We start from the raw sequence: 20,076 nt of genomic DNA on the forward strand, positions 1-20,076 counted from the left end.
GAAGTTTCAGACGAAGCATGGTCCTGCTGACGCCTGAATTCAGGGCTTCCAGCCTCCAGGGCTGTGGGATAATAAGCTTGTGTTCTTCTGTGGTTGTTTGTTACAGCAGCCCTGGGAGACTAATACTGGTGCTGCCCACTTGTGTGAGCACAGTGACTGAAAGGAAAGCTCTTTCAGAAGTTCCCATCAACCACACGCTCTCCCTGAGCGGCCGTTTCTGCCTCTGTAAAAGGAGGCGAGTGCTTCCAACCCTGATGAGATGATGGCTGGAAAAGGGCCTTGTCAGCAGGGCAGTTCTGATGGGGTGGGGGAGGAGCTGTTAGATCCCCACGGCTGGGTGAGTCCTGGCACCTCTCCTGGCCTCAGTTTTCTCAAAGTGGAGCCGGAAGCCCTGCCCTCATGATGCCATTGCAGGAGAGATGAGAGGCGGGAGGGCTCTGATGGGTTAAGTTAGGGCTGCGTGCAAGATAGCTGAGAACGCACAGCGCCCTGAGGACTGCCGTTAAGTGGAGGTGAGAGTTTCTTTTGCACTGTTTTTTTTTTTAATGGTTTTATTTATTTTTAAACGGAGTATAGTTGCTTTACAATATGGTGTCCATTTCTGCTGTACAACAACATGAATCAGCTATATGTATACATATACCCCCTCCCTCTTGGGTCCCCCTCCCACCCCTGCCAATTCCACCCATCTATGTCACAACAGAGCACCCAGCTTAGCTCCCTGTGCTATAGAGCAGCTTCCCACCAGCTGTCTATTTTATACATGGTATCATATATATGTGGAGAAGGAAATGGCAACCCACTCCAGTGTTCTTGCCTGGAGAATCCCAGGGAGGGCAGAGCCTGGTGGGCTGCCATCCATGGGGTCGCACAGAATTGGACACGACTGAAGCGACTTAGCAGCAGCAGCAGCATATATATGTCATCCGACCCTCTCCCTCCCCTGCTGCGCCCACAAGTCTGTTTTCTACATCTGCATCTCTATTCCTGCCCTACAAATAGGTTCATCTGTACCATTTTGCTAGATTCCATATATGTGCGTTAATATATGATATTTGTTTTTCTCTTTCTGACTTCACTCTCTATGACAGAGTCTAGGTCCACCCCCGTCACTACCAAATGACCTCTTCTGCACTCTTCAGTCATTGGACAGCCTTTTGAACAAAGAAGGTGGTCTGGGCCCACCCAGGAGGAGCTCGCTGGCCCCCAGAGGAATAGGCATCTATTGGGAAAAGTAAGTTCCTACACCTGCACCCTAAAAGTGCAGGTGCCAGGGAGGGACAGAGGGAAAGAAGGAAGACTCCAGGTCGCATGGATGGGGCGTGGCTAGGTTCCCAAAAAGGATGATTTGAGTTATGGTTTACAAGGTGTCTGAACGAGAAGTGACATTTATGACTGTCGTCTCCTTTCTTCCTGGTCTCCCTTTTATCCACCTGTTGCCACAGAGAGGCATGCTGAGCCAAATCCAACATGGGCAATTCCACAAATGGAGGCACGTGAAACAACAAAACCCAAAACATCACGTTCAGAATACATTCTGAAGGTTACAGACCACTTCCAAATGCACTTGTGGTCACCACAATACCCAAAAAGGAAAGAGGTTATGATCCTGGCTCTGTAGATAAAAAAACAAGAGTCAGAAAAGTGAAGGAACTGCTCGGGGCCACTTGACTCTGGGTGCTCTTTTTCTCTTTTTTGTCCAGGAGGTGGGAGGTCAAGCCACATGGCTTGTGGGACCTTTCCCTGACTGGTTGGTGAAAGCAGAGTCTCAACCACTGGACTGTCAGGGAATTCCCTGCTTTGCTCTTCCCAGGATTCCTCATGCCTTCCTCCTGCCTCACTGGGTAACTGGGGGCCTGTGTATCTCCGGGAACACCCCACGGCTCACATCGCCCAACAGATGTGCTCTCAAAATCCTCCAAGGGCTCCAGGTGTCAGCCGGGTTGTCCAGCCCCTCCCCTCCACTTGTACCCACCTCGGCACCTGGGTGCAGCTTCTCTTCCTGCCTAGAATGCTTGTCCTAGGCACTAGTGCACACCCCTGTCCTTTCCAGGCTTTCCATTTCCTTGGGAGGCCCAAACCCAGTACAGAGTCCCAAGGTCCTGGTTCAAGTTCCAGCTCTGCTAACTCATTGCTGTGTGACACTGGGCAGGTCACTTCCCCTCTCTGGGCCTCCATTTCCTCACTTATGAAACAGGGGAGTTGAACCCAGTATTTCCTAAGTTCTTCATATGGTCTAAGTCTAAGCCTTCTGGCCCCTCTCCCCCTGCTCTGCTCTCCCTGAGTCTCACCATCCCCAAGAGCTTCTCATTCCTCCACATCCTTCTCCAAAGCGCTCCCATTTAATCATTCAGCTTAACGTTAATCTCCTTAAGAGCAGAGGTGGGTATTTGTGGCACGTGCTGACCAGGTGTTCTGCCAAGACATTCTGATTGATTAATCAGTAATCCACTGACCATGTCTCTTTACCTTAGTAAACTCTTTATCATTAATCTTCCCTCTTTAGTTTCCCAAGCTGCAAACCCAGAGGCCTGCAGTGACTGGGAGTCTGGTGGGTTACTGCCTCTCTATTCACCCTTCCTGCTGTCTGTGTATGACTGTGGGGTGGGTGCCTGTGCCTGCCGCAGTGTCTACAGGGTGGGGATGAGGCCAGCTGTAGGCTTCAAATGCCTCATAACCCATTCTGTCTCTGAAGCCCATCACTGCCATGGCCATCAAAAAAAAAAAAAAGACAGCACACACCCTTTGCCTTCCCCCCTTCAAAGAACTTCATATCTCATCTGGTCCCTTAATACCCTTTGTAAGGCAAAGCCAGGATTGTTTCCAAGGGACCTGTACGAGGCCACTCTGAATTCAGCAAAAGCTAGGACAGGCTCTTTTTTTTCATGTTTAAATTTTAAAAAAATTTTTTCCATTTATTTTTATTAGTTGGAGGTTAATTACTTTACAATATTGTAGTGGTTTTTGCTGTACATTGACATGGATCAGCCATGGATGTACATGTGTTCCCCATCCTGATCCCCCCTCCCGCCCAGGACTGACTCTTTGTCAAGCTCCGGTTTGCACAGGATGACTGCCTGCCTGGTTGTGCAGCCACATCACTTTCCCTTCAAGAACTTAAGTCTGAGAGGCCAGGTTAGTACACACACACACCCCCACTCACCCATCCCCTTACAAGGTATGTAGCTACAGGAAAAGCTAATAAGCCAGATGATCAATAGTGTGGTTGAGGATCCATAAAAAGGCCTTGGGCTTCCCGGGTAGTTCAGTTGGCAAAGTATCCACCTGCAGGAGACCTCAGTTCCATTCCTGGGTCAGGAAGTTCCCCTGAAGAAGGAAAAGACTACCCACTCCAGTATTCTTGGGCTTCCCTGGCGGTTCAGATGGTGAAGAATCTGCCTGCAGTACCAGAGACTTAGGTTCTATCCCTGGGTTGGAAGATCCCCTGGAGGAGGGCATGGCAACCCAGTCCAGTATTCTTTCCTGGAGAATCCCCAAGGACAGAGGAGCCTGGTGGGCTATAGCCCATGGGGTCGCAAAGAGTCCGACATGACCGAGCGACGAAGCACAAAAAAGGCCTTAGAGATCAACTGCAACCCACTCACCGTAAACTGAGACTCAGAAAGGACAGGATTTGCCCCAAGTTACAGAACTAAATGGAGGCTAGAGCCCAGGTCTCTGGACTCCAGGTCCAGTGCTCTTGCCGCTGCTTGCACAGCTAGCAAACATGGCAAAGAAGGGAGCAGAAGGAGCTCAGAGAGCGGGGGCCACAGGTGGGATGCTCCTCCACATTAGTCCGGGAGTTCAGAGTTCCTCTGGGAGGAGGAGGGCTGAGGCCGCAAGGGGCGGCAACCTCGGAGTAGCCAGGGAGTCTGGGTGGTGAAGGCGGTCATGGGGGTGGCCGGGGTGCGTGTTGTTTTTCTTTGCTCTATGTGTCCCTTTGACTATCACCGTGTCTGCTGAGTGGCAGAGGTCCAGGTGGAGCACCTTCCAGACCTGAGAAATGGGGGCCTGTGGAAAGGGTGAGGGTGGCAACGCCCCTCTCGCTGGGGCACTCCTCAGACAGCTGGGTGGAGCTGACCACCGGGTCCGCCAGCGGCCCAGAGCCCCTCCCACGGGGGAGAGGACACTGGTGGGGCGGGGCTGCGGGTGCCCGGGGGTTTTCTCCCTGTGCTCCACCCCATGCATTCTTCTGAAGGGCAGGCTCAGTGGCTCTGCCCTCCAGGAGGCCTCGGAGCTCTCAGGCCTCTGTTCCTAGAAGTGGAGGTGGGCGTGGAAGCTGCAGGGGAGAGGGGCCCATGGACCCCTCCAACTCCACCTGGGCGCCGGGCTTGGCTCGCACCTCAGGCTGGCGAGGGGCGGGGCGACCCCTGGGAGGTCGCGGAGTCGGACGTGGGTGGCTCGCTCTTAGGTGCAGGCCGGGAGATGCGAGCGGTGCCCCGCCTCGGCTCCGCCCCCGCCCGCCCGGCCCCGCCCCGCGCGGGCGGGGTGGGCGGGGCCCGCGGGGAGGCGCGCCGAGCGCCCGGCCAGGTGCAGCGAGCCGGCGTTCCAGCGGCACACGCGCCCGGGAGGAGTCCAGGTCTCCTCCTGCGAGTGCTGCGTCCCTGCGCCCTTTCTGCCGGATGCCCGGGACCCTCGGAGCCCAGGTAACCGAGGGCAGGACTGCCCCATGACGCGCGTCCTTCCGCCTCCCCGTCCACGCGCACCCCACTTCGGCCGCCGCCCCCTCGGGCTCCCTGGAGCCCGGCGGCGGCTCCCCAGGCGGCTCTTGGAAAGTTTACCCCGGGACGGCCCTGCACCCGGCGGCCGTGAAATGCAGCCTGTTTTGCCCCCACTGCTCCGCCCAGGAGCCCATGTGAAGGTGGGACGGCCGCTGCCCTGGCACAGGGTCCCGGCTAAGATCCGAGTGAAGTTTGCCTTCTAGCTTTTCCCGTCTCTGGCTCTTCTGAGCGTTTGCGTCCCGCCCCCTTGTTCCTCGATTCCTTAAGAAAAATATATATCCTTAGATGGGGAAGGCAGAGTTGGCGATTTCTTAAGGGATGTTTACGTTTGTGCTTCCCGCCTCCCCCGGCCAAGATGTATGATAGGAGACTCGGCTGAGCCCGACCGGGTGCGGGTGAGGGGGCAGCCCTCTGCCCTGTTGGGGTGGGGGTGGGGGTCACCGTCAGGGCCCTGAATAACCGAGTGCCCAGCCACGAGGAGTTCCGGGCTTCTATCTTGCCTCCCTCAGGCCACAGCCCTGCTGGGCATCCTCCACAGCCCCCCTCCCTCCGCTTCCCTCTCCACTCCCCTCCTCCCTCCCCGACTCCTCAAGATGATCAGTAAGGAGAGAGGGTGGGCAGAGGCAGGGATTAGAGCGAGCTCTATAACCCTTGACCATTTGAACAGAATGGGCTTCCTCTTGCTGAGGCTGCGAGGAGCGCTCAGCTGTGTTCGAGGAAGAGGGTAAAAGATGGTCCTAACTACGCAGAGGCAGAGAGAACAGGTGGAGGAGGTCAGAGGATCAGAGAGGAGCTAACAGCACTCACATGGGCACTTCCCTGAATTCACCCACCACCACCACCCCCGCCCCATTAACCAGTGAGGAAGTAGGTCTTTTTCCATTGTCAGATAGGCAAAAACGGAGGCTCCAAGAGGTTAAATAATTTGCTGGAGAAAAGTGGTGGACTTGGACCACAAACCACAGTCACATTGTTGGTTCTCTATTTTGCTGGGCCCCTGATCATCAAGGGTTCATTTCTTCTCTCCCTCTCTTGAGGTTCTTCCCCTGAAAGGGGTAGGAGCACACCTCCAAGAAGAATTAAAATCTTGTCGGGAAGCTCTTCCAAGAGAGGGCAAGCTCCTTGCTAAGCTACAAGGTCTGCAGGAGGCAGAGACCTGCTTTGTTCACAGCTGTAGCCCTGGTGGCGCTAGTGGTAAAGAACCCACCTGCCAGTGCAGGAGACAAGAAAGCGGGTTGGATCCCTGGATCGGGAAGATCCCCTGGAGGGGGGCATGGCAACCCACCGCAGTATTCTTGCCTGGAGAATCCCATGGACAGAGGAGTCTGGCAGGCTACAGTCCATGGGGTCACAAAGAGTCAGACACGACTAAAGTGACTTAGCATACACACATAGCCATAATACCTGGTGGTGCCCTACAAGAATGGAATGAATTAACCTGAAATAGCAAAGACTCTTTTCCAGCTGACGGATCTTCGCCCTTGTGGAACAGAAAGGGCATTCTGATAAGTCAGACCAGAAAGGTGTCCAATGCCATTCCTGAAGGCCCTTGAAATCTTTACCCAACTTGTTTTTTTTTTTTTTTTTTTTAAGCCAGTGAGCATGTCCTTAATCCCATCTGTCTTTCCAGACAGCTGGCCTTTCACTTTACCCTCCATCCACTTCTGGTTAGGCTAGGAGAAACAGCAGGTAGTCGGTTACATGTCCACCATGGCCTTGCTCTAGGTAGGAGGCAGAGGGCCTTTGGCCCATCTATACCAAAGTCTTACCCATTTCTCCAGGAAATCTTATTTGGAAATGCTAGTCTTCATTCCCTTCTTCCTCTCCTTACCATTCCATGGGACCACCATGGATTTAGGGAAAAGGACTCAATTTCTTCATCTGCAAAATGGGAACAATAGACTCTGCATGGTTTCATGCAAGAGTATGTAGTCCAAATGGCTCTGTAAGCTGCAAAGCAAACTGAGTGGTATTTCCTCATATGTTTGTCTGTTGGCCTGACCTCCTGAGGTGGGCTGTAAATTCCTTCCAGGAAGTGATCACACAACTTGATGTCCCTCTAAGAGCACTCCTCATAATGAGCACACAGTAGGTTCACATGAAGTACCTGTCAATCAAAAATAATCTCTAGAGGAAGAGAAATGACTAAAAATTGGTGAAAAATCACCCCTCTCTAGCCATGTAAGGAGAAGGGATACTCTACAACACAGGGGAGATTCTAGGAGGGACGGGAGGGGTCTGAGATCCAAGGCTGGCATCGAGTGGAAAGGCAGGGTGTAGCAGATTTTCTATGGCAGTGCCCTGAAGACATCTGAAGCTCTGCCAGGAACCCTATAACCTTGGATTCCTTAGCAGATGTGGTGTCTGCTTTGGCCTGAGAACAGACCAGAATACCCTGAGCTGGCCAGTTCTGCTGCTTGGGGAAGGCCACTGAGAGCATAGCTGGGATTCAAGGCCCTGCACTTTGCCTCCACCATCACCCTCACCCTTCACACACACACACACACCAGTGGTTCCTGCACTCATAGGCCCTGCCCGGCTTCCTACTGCCATTCCTGACTCTTAATGAGAACTCAGTGGAGTAAAAGCTTTAGACCCAGAATATCTCAGCTGGCATAAGCCTTAGATTTTACAGTCTTACACCTCTTCTGTGCTCTCCTTTCCACAGCACTATCACCATCTAATATCCTGTATGTTGTTTGTTGTTGTTCAGTCGCTAAGTCGTGTCTGACTCTTTGCGACCCCATGAACTGCAGCACCCCAGGCTTCCCTGTGCTTCACTATCTCCTGGAGTTTGCTAAAACTCATGTCCATTGAGTCAGTGCTGCCATCCCACCATCCCATCCTCTGTCACCCCCTTCTCCTCCTGCCCTCAGTCTTGCCCAACATCAGGGTCTTTTCCAAAGAGTCAGCTCTTTGTATTAGGTAGCCAAAGTATTGAAACTTCAGCACCTGTCCTTCCAGTGAATGTTCAGGTTTGATTTCCGTTAGGATTGACTGATTTGATATCCTGTATATTTCACCTTAAAAATCTTATCAGCTGTCTTCCCTGTTAGATTCCATGAGGGCAGGGCTTTCAGGCTATTTTATTCACTACTCTCCTTCAGGAGCGAGAGCAGTGCCTCATGTGCAGTAGGTGCTTATTTCACGTATGTTGAATAAATGAACACATCCAGGCCGCCCTTCCTCATTGTACAGCTGGGGAGACTGAGGCCCGGAGATGAGGAGTGACCTCTATTTCTTTTTAATTTTTTTTTATTGGAGTATAGTTGCTTTACACTGTTGTGTTTATTTCTACCATACAGCAAAGTGAATCAGTTATAGTCTTATATACATCCCCTCTTTTTTGGATTTCCTTCCCATTTAGGTCACCATGGAGCAGAGATCCCTGTACTATACAGTAGGTTTCTCAGTACTTATCTATTTTATACCAGTGTGTGTGCTAAGTCACTTCAGTCATGTCTGACTCTTTGTGACCCCATGGACTGTAGCCGGCCAGGCTCCTCTGTCCATGGGATTCTCCAGGCAAGAATACTGCAGTGGGTTGCCGTGCCCTCCTCCAGGAGATCTTCCCCACCCAGGCATCGAATCCCCATGTCTCCTGCATTGGCAGGCAGGTTCTTTACCACTAGTACCACCTGGAAAGCACATTTTATACATGTGGTATTTGTTTTTCTGACTTCACTCTGTATGATAGTCTCTAGGTTCATCCACATCTCTGCAGATGGCACAGTTGTGTTCCTTTTTATGGCTGAGTAGTGCTCCATTTTGCATATGTACCACATCTTCTTTATCCATTCCTCTGTTGATGGACAAGGAGTGACATCTTGAAGGCAGAGGTGGAGCTTTTCTTGGTTGGATTCGAGTCAGTTCTAAGCTGGGTCTCTGTCCCAGGCACCAGGTTGCTAGGGGTGCTTAGGAGCTGCCTCAGCAAGAACCTTCAGGCCAACTGCCTCCAGTTATTCAGGGGGGAGCTCCTAGCTGAATATATCACCATCCACATAGAGTGATTTGAGAGAGCCAGATGGGGAGCGCTCCCCATCAGACCCCCATTCCCAAAGAAACTGCTGCTCTCCAGAGATGGGCTATGCCTCTGTTAGTGGTGAAAACAGTGCCCTCTCCAGGCAACCTTTTCAAATCCCCCAGGGCCCTAGAGAACCCAAGAGGACCAAAGTCAAGTCCCCTGATGGCCCTGGGGAAAGAGATGAATCTTCCGATCTGCTGGGGGAAGGATCACAGACCAGTCTGAGAAGGTGCAACGAGACATGTGGGCCTGGAAGAGTAAGGACATTGTTCTGCTCAGGGCGCCTGGCTCCAAGGCCTCCCTTAGGAATCCCACGAGTGGTTTACTGGAGGCTCCAGGAGCTTGAATTTCCAGGATGCTGTGTCGGGACAAGCGGGTTGGAGAAGCCTGGGTGTGTGTGGGTGGGGGTGGGTAGAGTAGAAGCTGGAACTTTCTATGGGATAGAAAATATGGGAGATACATCCACACATTCACCAGCACTGAGCAATTTAAACCTCCCTTGCCCCGCATCATTCTTCCAGCCACTGTTGTTTCTGCAAAGGACTTTTGTCTGTGTTCTAAGGGAAAACTCAAGGCCATGTGGTGTTTATTGGAGGAAAAGACACTGATGGCAAGAAACCCTCCCAAAGAGGTTATTGCTGGAACAGGAGATGAGGTCCCTACCAGTGTCTCTCCTCTTCACACTCACTGGAAATGTAGACCCTGCCTTTTCTAACTGCAGGGCTGCATTTTTAGTCATAGTAATCAGCACTCATTGAATGCTAATTGGGTGCCAGACACAGTTCTAAGTGCTTGTCCTAGGGAATCCTTACAACAGCCATGAGGTTGAAACTGTATCATCTCCATTTTATAGATGAGGAAACAGCCTCAGCAAGGTGATATAACTTTGGCCAAGACGACAGTTGCAGGGAGAGGGGTAGCAGAGTTAGTCTGGCTCCAGACCCTGAAGGAGAAGGCAATGGCACCCCACTCCAGTACTCCTGCCTGGAAAATCCCATGGATGGAGGAGCCTGGTAGGCTGCAGTCCATGGGGTCGCGAAGAGTCGGACACGACTGAGTAACTTCACTTTCACTTTTCACTTTCATGCATTGGAGAAGGAAGTGGCAACCCACTCCAGTGTTCTTGCCTGGAGAATCCCAGGGACGGCGGAGCCTGGTGGGCTGCCATCTATGGGGTTGCACAGAGTCGGACACGACTGAAGCGCCTTAGCAGCAGCAGCAGACCCTGAAGCCCCAGCCTCCGTGCCATGCTATTGCAGTCAGCCACATAGGCCACACAGGCAGGACAGAGGGCTTGGAGGCCAGGATGGTGTGCGCGCACATGGAGACAAGGGGAGCAGATCCTGCACAGGCGCCCACGTTAGATCCATAGGGAATTTTAGCCTTTCCCCTGCTGTTGACCTCCAAGTCTTCTCCCATTAGCACTGTGATTTGCCAAATTAAGAGTTAGAGTTGATGTTGGGAGAGGGACTCCAGAAGTTGGGCCTTGAGGAATGTATGGGGGTTTACCAGCACACTGGGGAAACTGGGGAGGACTAGGGCAGGGCAGGCGGAGGGAACACTGCTGAAACTCTGTGAAGAAATGAGTCTGTAGTGGGGACCTCTCCTTCTGAGGCCACTCTAGTTCCCTCCCGCCATTCTTGTCCCTCAGCCACTCCTCATGGGCTCCCTGCCTGTGAGGAGGGCAGACCCTGACGTGAGACATAGCGCAGACACTCATGTTCCTTGCCTCCTCCTTATCACCACCGTCACTACAAGTCTGGTGACTTTCAGCAACAGTGGATGGAAAAGTTTGCCTGCTGTGACATGATGTGAGTCAGTCTTTCATGAATAACGGGGGTTTCATCATCAGTGCTGTTGGCTGGACCTACACCCTAGTGTCTGGTCTGTGGTGGGAGACACAGTATTGGCTTCTGGGGTAAAAGGACAAGGGTGACTCCAGGTGTTATTCTGCAGTGGCATCGAGGAGCTCACAGGTGTGAGAGAGATAATCATTTTTGGCAGCCAGAGAAAAAGCGTTCCCCCAAAGCAGCGATTCCAGGCGTGTTTTCCACCGTGCCCTGTCCTTTTACCCAGAGTTTATCTTACAGAGTTGCTCCCTCTTCCGGCCTTGACCCCAGGCCAGGACCACCCCAGAGAGCTCTGTGAGGACTTACACGGTAACTTTTACCTAAGCCTCACATGAGCATTTTGCCTGGGCATATTGTAGCCCCTGAAGACATTATTCCCCTTTGGTTTTGTGGGAGTCCTGTGGTCAGACCGGCCCTGGTGTGAGGCAGTGGAGCCTGCCGGAGGCACAGAGCCTGCCATCAAGAGTTGTCTAGATCTCAGGGTCCTGAGTCCCTACCTGGCCAGCTGGCCACCAGTCTTTGAGTCAGTCGCAGGACTCTTGGGAGCTGAAGGCTGGAGTGGCTGGTGGGGAACCCTGGAGATTCTAATTCTGACTTGATCTGACTCACAGTATGGTTTTGGCCCTGTCCCTCCCTGGGTCCCAGTTTCCTCATCTGTAGAAGAGACAGCTTGGCTGGGATCGGGGACTGTTGACACTGTGGACCAGATACTTCTGTGCTGCCAGGCTGTCCCGTGCTTTGACGGCAGCCGCTACCTTCTGGATGCTGGGGACCACCTCTCTCCCCTTTCTTGGTGAACACAAATGTCTCCAGATGTTGCCAATTGACCCCTGGCAGCAGAATCACCTCTAATTGAGAACCATGGGGTTAGATGATCTCTGAAGATCCTCCCAATGACCACCCTCAGGACCAGGAAGACACCTTTCTCTTTCAGCCCCGTTTTGGAAGTGAGAACTATGTGTGTGTGAGGAGCCCGTCTGTGGGGTCTCCAAGGGCTTATGGGGGCCGTGTGAGCTCTGAGAACAGGAAAGGCGCTGGGCCCGCTGGTCCTCTTGCTGGGTCTCTTTGCCTCCCAGACTTTGGGTTGCATAAGAAGGCGGGGGGGCGGGAGAAGCAGGCCTGTGGCCGGCCCAGGGACTAAGGTCAGCAGCCTTCCAGCCAGTGACTAATCATCTCTACATGCCCTGAGGAGTTGGCTCCTCCATGGTCCGCTTTCCTGCTGCCCTGGAAGGGGTCCCAGGAAGTGAATCAGCGGCCACCCGCCATGCAGAGGAGGGAAAGGCAGAACACGGGGTGTCAGACCCGAGGGCCACGTACTCTTACCCCAGCCCAGCCCTGGCTTTATTGTGTTTATTCCTCCTGAATTAGTTGTTTATTAACCGTCCATGGAAGCCCCTTCTGACCTTTTTGCTTCATGGAAGGGTGAAGATTTATCTTCTCTAGGAATGGGAGGAGTTTGTCAGTGAGTCTTAGTAGTAAATCACTGTTCTGAGGGCAACAGGCTGTGAAATTTGGGGTGGTGTGAACCCAGAATTATTGGTTTGGGTTATTCATTCTTCTGATTCTCACTGAAGGATGAGAGACTGCTCTGGATGCTGCAGAAGGAGCAGGGAGTCAGACACAGCCCTCTCCAGCAGAAGCCTTCGGTCTGGGAGGGCAAAGGTCAGTTGGTAATTGCAGTGCCCAGAGGAGGGTCTGGTCAGCTCCACCCAGGGGGTGAGGTAGGGAATCGGGGATGGTGGGTGGGGGGTGTGCCTGGGTTTGGGGAGGTAATGGTGGCGTGCAGGGGATTTCAACAGAAGAGCTTGGGGGTGTGAGTTTTGGTTTTTGCCTTTTTTGTGGGTGGTAAAATGTACACAACATACAACTTAATTTACCATTTTAATCATTTCAAAGCATGCAGTTCAGTGTCATTAAGGACATTCACATTGTTGTATAATCCTCCTCCTCATCCAACTCCAGAACTCTTTTCACTTTACAAAACCAAAACTCTGTGCCCGGGAAGCACTAGCCACCCTTTCCCCCCTCCCCTCTGCCTCTGGTAACCACCATGCTGCTTTCTGGGTACCTCATATAAATAGTCTTTTTTTTCTTTTTAGCAGAATCTTATAAGGGTTTCTGTGTCTGGCTTCTTTCACTTAGTATTGTGTTTTAAGGTTTATTAGTGTGGTATACATCAGATTTTCTTTACTTTTGAAAGTAGAATGAGATTCCAGGGTTCAATATACCACATTTTGTTTATCAAAGGGCATGGGTCGCTTCCACCTTTAGGCCCTTGTCAATACAGCTGCCATAAACATGTGTAGACAAATATCTCTTTGGGCCCCTGCTTTTAGTTCTTTGAGGTATGTCCCCAGAAGTGGAACTGCTGGATTCAACGGAAGTGGTACATTTCATTTTTTGAGGAACCACCATACCATTGAAGAAAAAGAGTTGGAACTAGATCTTAAGGATGAACATGGGCTCTTCAGGCATCTAAGGAGAGGAAGAGGAAGGGAGGGGGACGGGAAAGGGAAGACGGAGGGGCGGGGGGAGGGCCTGGACTGCGGCAGGAGACAAGAGGCACAGAGGTGTTTGTGCTTGGGGCTGGAGGCGGACTGCGGAGGGTGAAGGGTCTTGGACCAGGCAAGAAACTTGGGCTCCACGCTGTGGGCCGTGAGAAGCCCTGAAGGAGGTTTTAATCAGGAAATGATACAAGCCTGTTGTCATCTGAGATGGGCAGAGCTGAAAGTGATGTCATGCAGGGCCTGGCAGGGGGAGAGGCTTAAGGCAAGCACTGGATCCTGGTGTCTGAGTTGGGTGGAAGGAACGGGTGGGTGTGGGTGGGCTGCACAGGGCACCCAGTCTGTGCTGGGTGAGTAGTGGTGAGGCTGCCAGATGAACTTCACAGGAGGAGCGACCAGTTTGACAAGATGATGAGGGCATATTCGTTTGCTTGAAGGGGCCTGTGGAACCACCTGGGTGGAGACAGGATTTGAGGGGTGTGCAAAGCTACGCAGAGCTAGGTGCTGCCGCAAAGTGGCAGAAGCTGATCAGGGCAGGGAAAGGACTGCCATCAGGTGGCACAGAGGATCCCCTGAAGTTGGAGGCCAAGACACGTGGAGCGTGCCCTGCTCAGTACCGCCCATCCCTGCCCTGAGTATTTCGTATCTCTCCATATGTTTTCACTACCAAACTCAAGGCTCTGAGTTTGAGGCTGGGCATGGGAATTGGAGATATAGAGATAAACCCAAGCCAGTGACTTTAATTTATTTACTCATCTCATAAGGCTTAGAAGATGAAACTTGGCCAATACCTTTGCACAGGTAAATATTGACACGATTGTGATAGGTGCTCTTCAAGAGAAATGGAGCATGCTATGAAAATATGTCATGGGACGTGATTTAACCTGGGGCTGGGGCTCGCACATCTCCACTCCCAACATTCTGGATCAGATAACTCTTTGTTGTGGGGACCGTCTGGAGTGTTGTAGGATGTTTAGTAGCATCCCTGGCCTCTCCCCATATACCCCAACCCCAGTTGTGATCACCAAAAACATCTCTAGACCTTACCAAATGTACCCTGGAGAAAATCACCGTCACTTGAGAGTCGTTGGCCCAGGGACTAGGAAAGGTCTCTTGAGGAAGTGGTGTTAATCTGAGTTCTAGAAGATAGATAAGAATCAAGATAAAGCAGGGATGAGGAGTGGAGGAGAATATTCAAGGCAGAGGTAACTGGAATGCAGAGGCCCTGAGCTGGGAAGGCTTCCATTAGATGGACGGTAGTGGAGGAGGAGAAGAGTGGCCGGGTTCGAGGGATATACAGGCAAGGAAGCCATCCAGGTGTGGAGGATGAAACTGGCTGGAAGCTGATGAGTTACATTTGGGGCCTGTTGTGTGGGAAATCCCAGGGAGTCATCCAAATAGGGCCCTGAGCTCAGAAGAGAGGTCCAGCCAGAGATGCTTGTTTGGGAATGACATGCATGTAGATGACAAACTTAGACCTGGTAGACCAGGTACCCCAGGGGGATTGTGGACCGCAAAGAGCAGAGCAGAGAGGAGGGCCTAGAGGTGAGCTCCAGGGGTGCTGGCATTCAGAGACTGGGCCTGGGTGAGCTCCAGGGGTGCTGGCATTCAGAGACTGGGCCTGGGGAGGCAGCCCAGAGACTGAGCAGGGAACTGGGGAGTGGGGTGCTGGGGGAGCCCGAGGATGATGAAGGAGGGGGGACCTGGCCTGCAGTGAGTCACTGGAGCCTTCAGGGAAGGTGAGGGCTGGGACATGGCCACTGGATTTAGAGACCAGTGACTTGGTCAATCTGGGGTCACGGAGGAAGGGCCAGGAGGGGATGGGGACAGCTGGCAGACAGCCTTTTCCAAACGTGTCAGTAGAAGGTGAGGAGAGAGCATAGAAACCAGAAGGAAAGTGCAATAGGGAGGGTTTTGTTTGTTTATTGCATCTTGCGTGTTTTGCCCCCACACCCACCTTTTTTTTTTTTTTAGAAGAAAAATATACATGGTTCAAAATTCAAAAAGTGTAAAGATTTCACAGTGAAAAAGTCTCCACACCCATCTCTTTTGGCCTCCAGCGCCCTCTGCTCCTCAGAGACAACTCTACCAGCTTCTTACATATTCTTCCAGAGACATTTCATGCGCAGATCAGTAAGTGCATGTATGATCTTACCCCCAAAAGGTAGCAACACTGTATGCATTCTTCTGTCCCTTATTTGGTCTTTTTCCACTTAGCTTGCTCTCTGTTTTTTAAAAAACTTATTTCTTATTTATTTCTTATTTTTGGCTGCACTGGGTCTTTGATGCAGCGCATGAGCTTTCTCTAGTTGCAGTGAGTGGAGGCTCCTCATCGTTGTGGTGCATGGGCTTCTCATTGCGGTGGCTTCTCTTATTGTAAAGCACAGGCTTGAGGAGCTTGGGCTCAGTAGTTGTAGCTTGCAGGTTTAGTTATCCCCCAGCCTGAGGGACCTTCCTGGACCAGGGATTGAACCCGAGTTGGCAGGCAGATTCTTAGCCAGTACCACTATGGAAATCCTCCACTTAGCTCTTTTGAGAAGCTTCCAGATAAGTTCATGGAGAGCTTCTTCATTCTCCTTTACAGCTTCGTAATGTTCCATGACATGGATGGCATGTAGTTTAGTTAACAAATCTCCTGTTTGGGGACATCACAAACAATGTCCCTCTAAATATCCTTGTGCCTTAGTCATTTGCAGTGTTAGTGGATGCATGTGGGAAAAAGTCTCAGAAGTGGCATTGATGAGTCAGAAGCTTTGTGGTTTGTGTTTTGAAAGTTATCAGCAGATTGCTCTCCATAGAATTTATAAGAATGTTCGCTCTTATCGGTAGAACACAAGGATGCTCATTTTTCTATACCCTCCAACATAGTGTTACCAGCTTACTGATATTTGCCAATCTGGAAGACAAAGATAGTTTCTTGACGTCGTTTTAATTTGCATTTTTCTTGCTCTGAATAAGGCTGAACATGTTTTCATAGACGAGAGCCATGTGCATTTCCATTTCTAGGAGCTGTCTATTTGCATGTTTTACCCATTTTCTGTGAGGTTATTGGTCCTCTTCTCACTGAATTAGAGGTGATCTTTGTGTATTGGAGAAACTAGTCTTTTGTCCGGAATAAAAATGCAGGCATTCTGCCCCATTCTACACCCCCCTCCCCCCGCCCCCCCCCACACACACAGTTGATCAGGGCAGTTTTTTTGTTTTTGCTGCTATGTTTTCAGAATTATGATGTTCACTGGGGTGGGGGGCGGTCCCTGGCTCAGGGGTCCCTGAGGAAGTGCTGGAGTAGGTTCCACATTAGGACCAGGACCGGAAACACCTCTGCTGTGTAACAGGCAGAAGGGCAGGTGGGATGAGGGTGCTGGTGCCAGGAACTTGGTGGCAGCAAGTTTTGAGAGAGAAGGCAGGTATTTGAGTCCACTGAGGCATGGGATTGTGTTAACAAGGTGTCAGAAAGTTAAAGAACAGAACTACAGTATTAGCAAAGAGTGGATGAACAAATGCTGGAAACAGCTAGATGAGGGAAAGTGAGGGGATGGGTATTCTGTGTTCCCTTAGATAGTGTATTTTTCTGTTTGGCATGTGCTAATCAGTGGGCCGAGCTGATGGCCAACATGGTTATGTTTCCCCTGTGATCATACTCCATACTCTGAATCCCCTACTTATCTCACTCTCACACGCGCCATGTATTTCCCCTGCCCTAAACCAGCCCAGTGCCAGGTCCCAGGCAACTAGAGACAGCCCCGATGCCCCCACGTCTGCTGGAACTATTCAAACCAGCCAATCCTGAGCGGCTCTGCCTGCCTTTCCCATGGAAACCCGAGTAGAGGCTCTGGCGTTAGGCCTACCCCTCGCTCCTGCTTCTACCTCTTGACCAAAGCCTGGTGGTCCTGTGTGCTGTGCTGTGCCCCCATTCTCTTGGGAAATGTAAGTAAGGCATTCTTTCAGTGTCATTAGCCTCCCTATGTGCCATGCAGACACCTTCATAAATTAAAATCCTGTGGGTGCGGTTAAGACAAGAGGGACCCTTGGACAGGACAGAGCGTGAGGGCGAGTAAACTGCAGGTTCCAGTGAACCTGTAGAGCTGTCAGTGTGCGTGCTTAAATAAACAGGCTCTTGGTGTGGACTTCCTAGAGGAGGTGTCTCAAGATGAGGATAGCGTTTGTGGAAGGGCAGGAACCCAGACAGGGAGTCACAGGGAACCGTGTAGGTGCAGGTGGTTGGGGGGTGATCAGAACCGGGAGGCTGGAGGAAATGTACAGAGAAGGTGAACCTGACTGCATATGGGGAAGGAGGGAGCGATGGGGTCAAAGATACAGGCTGGGTCCTGTGGGTGCTTCTTGGAAGATGGTTTTTAAATTCCCAGGAGCAATCTGACTTTACGTTGATTCCCTCTGTGAGTCCAGGGTAGGGCTCTGGAGCTGATGAGGAAAGACCTGGAAATGACATGAGTCCAGCTCTGGCCTTTAGTGTCGGGTTAACAAGCACCTGTCCCTGGATGAAGTCAACTATCCGCCTTCGCTCCTGAGCCTTGCTACCACCACCTCCTGACACCGGCACCATCCTCCCGCCCTTCTGCCTGTTCCCCTGCAGAGGTGTACCCTCCTGTCCCTAGTCCCCCTGCCCTCTTGGTGCTTTCTGCCTCCCCCATGAAAGCCCCCTCATCCTTGCCAGAGCCTCCCTCCCCTGGGATCAGAAGCCCATCCGGTTCTTCCAGTGGCATTGGATTTGAGAGGAGAATTCTTGAAGACCAGAAAGGCTTTACAACATGGAGAAGAGAGAAATAATGGTAGAAGGATTAGCAATAGCACTGCTGTATTGGGGCTGGGGGCTGTAGTCCACAGTGTCTCAGATCACACAGTGTGTGTGTGTGTGCGTGTGCCCCGGGGGAGGATTTGCCTATTTCAGTCATGCTGGTCCACCTCCCAGACCTGTGCTATAAGTCAGTAAATCCACTGGAAGTTCACAGACACATGCTCACACTTGGCCATCACTCTAGCTACCTGGCGATTTTTCTCTTATTGTTGCCTCGAGAGTTATTGACCTTTTGAGAGTGGAATGTGTGGGGAAATAACCTCACATTCAGCTCGTGTTTACCTTGCTCCCTGAACTCTAACCTGGGCTGGGTGTCAGAGGTCCTACAAGTCTGTTGCATTTGTTCTGCTTCCCCAGCAAAGACACCATGTCCCCCTTCTCCAGAAGGCTCGATCGCCCCAGATACCAGTGCAGAGAATGAAGGGAAGCCAGCTGGGGTGTGGTTGGCAGAGACGACTTCTAGAAGCAGGAAGAGCTCAAGCAGACCATGGGTCTCCTCAAGGGGGAAGGAAGGGGCGGGAGCCCCACAAGACCAGCTGTCCCAGGGGAGCTTGTGCATCAGGCCCCCTGGGGTGCAGGAAGATGGTGATGGCTGCTTTGGGGGTGACAGGTGAGCTGTTGGCAAGGGATGGGGCAGGAGACAGGGAGCCCCTGTGGGTTCTATCAACAGTGTTTCAGCCTCTTTGACAGGCAGGGGAGCCTTGGGGGGCTGCTAGCTGGATGAACTGTGGCTTTGCACTTCTGTGAGGGATGATGAGGCTTTGAAAATGCTTCCAATTGGGCAGTTGTTGTCCCTTGAGTATCCTTCAGTGGCCCTCGGGGCAGAAAACAAGTGTTTGTTTCCCCAGATCAGGGCCCAGTAATGCTTCTCACTGGGGCCCTTTCTTATGACGGGCATTGCTGGGGAGCAGTGGCTCTGAGAAGGGCCCCAAGAAGGGAGGGCATCTGTTTCTGAAATATGGGGCATCAGCCGTTGAGTTCTTTGACGGTTTTGGTACGCATCCTCTCTAGAACCCGAGAGGTTTTCAATGATTTGAAACCATTTTTTTGAATGGTTTGGGGAAAAAAAAGTTGTAAATAATTTTTGAAAAAGGAAATTGTGTGAAGGAGGATGAAACATTTGGCTTAAACGTGAGGCTGGGGGAGGACTTGGGAGGAAGGGAAATTGGCTGTTGTCTTTGTCCCTCCTCCCTCTAGGACTGGTTTGCTTTAATCGTCACTGTCCTCCCAGAGACAGTTCTCTGAGTCCAGCAGATGCCCAATTGCTGGAATCTTGCTTCTAGGTTGTCCGTTAGCAAGACTGGAGGCTTCTGGGCTTGCCCTAAGACCAGCCTGCTGGATGACCTTGAGCAGGCCTCCTGACATCTCTGGGTCCTGGTTTTATACCTTGTTCTCTTCTGGAAGTATTAGTTTTGTCCTTTGGGGGTGTGTGTGTGTGTCCGCGTGTGCACTTGCTAAGTTGCCTCAGTCATAGCCAACTCTATGTGACCCCATGGACTATAGCTGGCCAGGCTCCTCTGTCCATGGGATTCTCCAGGCAAGAATACTGGAGTGGGTTGCCATGCCCTCCTTCAGAGGATCTTCCAGACCCTGGGATTGAACCTGTGTCTCTTACATCTCCATCTCTTACGCCTGCATTGGCAGGTGGGTTCTTTACCACTAATGCCTCTCTGGAAGCCCCTTGGGTACTTTATGGTCTCCTGTTAATGATCAAGTCTTTGCTTATCCCCCTCCAGATTTCCTTCAGGGCCTGAAAAGAACAGAAGGGGAGTCTGAAGAAGTGAAGTCCAGAGGTCAAGCTCTCAGGGGCCGCGAGCCGGGCGGCGGAGGGGGTGGGGGGGCGGTCAGGGGACATAGTCCCTGCGGTTCCTGGGCCTCCACCCTGCCAGCCTGGGTGTGCTGGGTGTGAACACCCTTCCTTGTGCAGAGGCCTCCGATTTGACTTTCAAAGAGAAAACACCCGTCCTGATAAAGCAGGCCTTGTTCCATTCAAGTTGGCGTTGTTCAGGCTCCTGGGCTCAGCTCCTGTGTCCTGCTGGTGTGGGGAGGACAGAGGCTGGGCAGGGTCTCTGGGGGGTTGATCAGAGCAGATGATCCCTGCTTTGGGAGGGCCCACGTGTTTTGCACACCTGGTGGGGTCCAGCGTGTGTTCGCGCTGGTC

General features: G+C 51.9%; 1 protein-coding gene across 5 annotated transcripts in view; it reads left to right on the plus strand.

The window, feature by feature from the left end:
* Positions 1 to 1,120: 1,120 nt before the first annotated feature.
* The window catches only part of PAQR5 (progestin and adipoQ receptor family member 5), a 94,355-nt gene continuing 75,399 nt past the window's right edge, over positions 1,121 to 20,076 (plus strand). Inside the window, exon 1 of one of the 5 annotated variants that reach the window (XM_070468717.1) lies at positions 1,121 to 1,234. The gene's annotated coding sequence lies outside the window, so the exon portion shown is untranslated. Of the gene's footprint in view, positions 1,235 to 4,546; positions 4,647 to 18,233; positions 18,526 to 20,076 lie in introns of those variants that run through there. The other 4 variants (XM_070468716.1, XR_011488157.1, XM_070468715.1 and 1 more) reach the window with 4 other exon arrangements.

Source organism: Odocoileus virginianus, chromosome 6 (genome assembly GCF_023699985.2).
Source record: "Odocoileus virginianus isolate 20LAN1187 ecotype Illinois chromosome 6, Ovbor_1.2, whole genome shotgun sequence".
In the NCBI taxonomy this organism is placed as follows: Eukaryota; Metazoa; Chordata; class Mammalia; order Artiodactyla; family Cervidae; genus Odocoileus; species Odocoileus virginianus.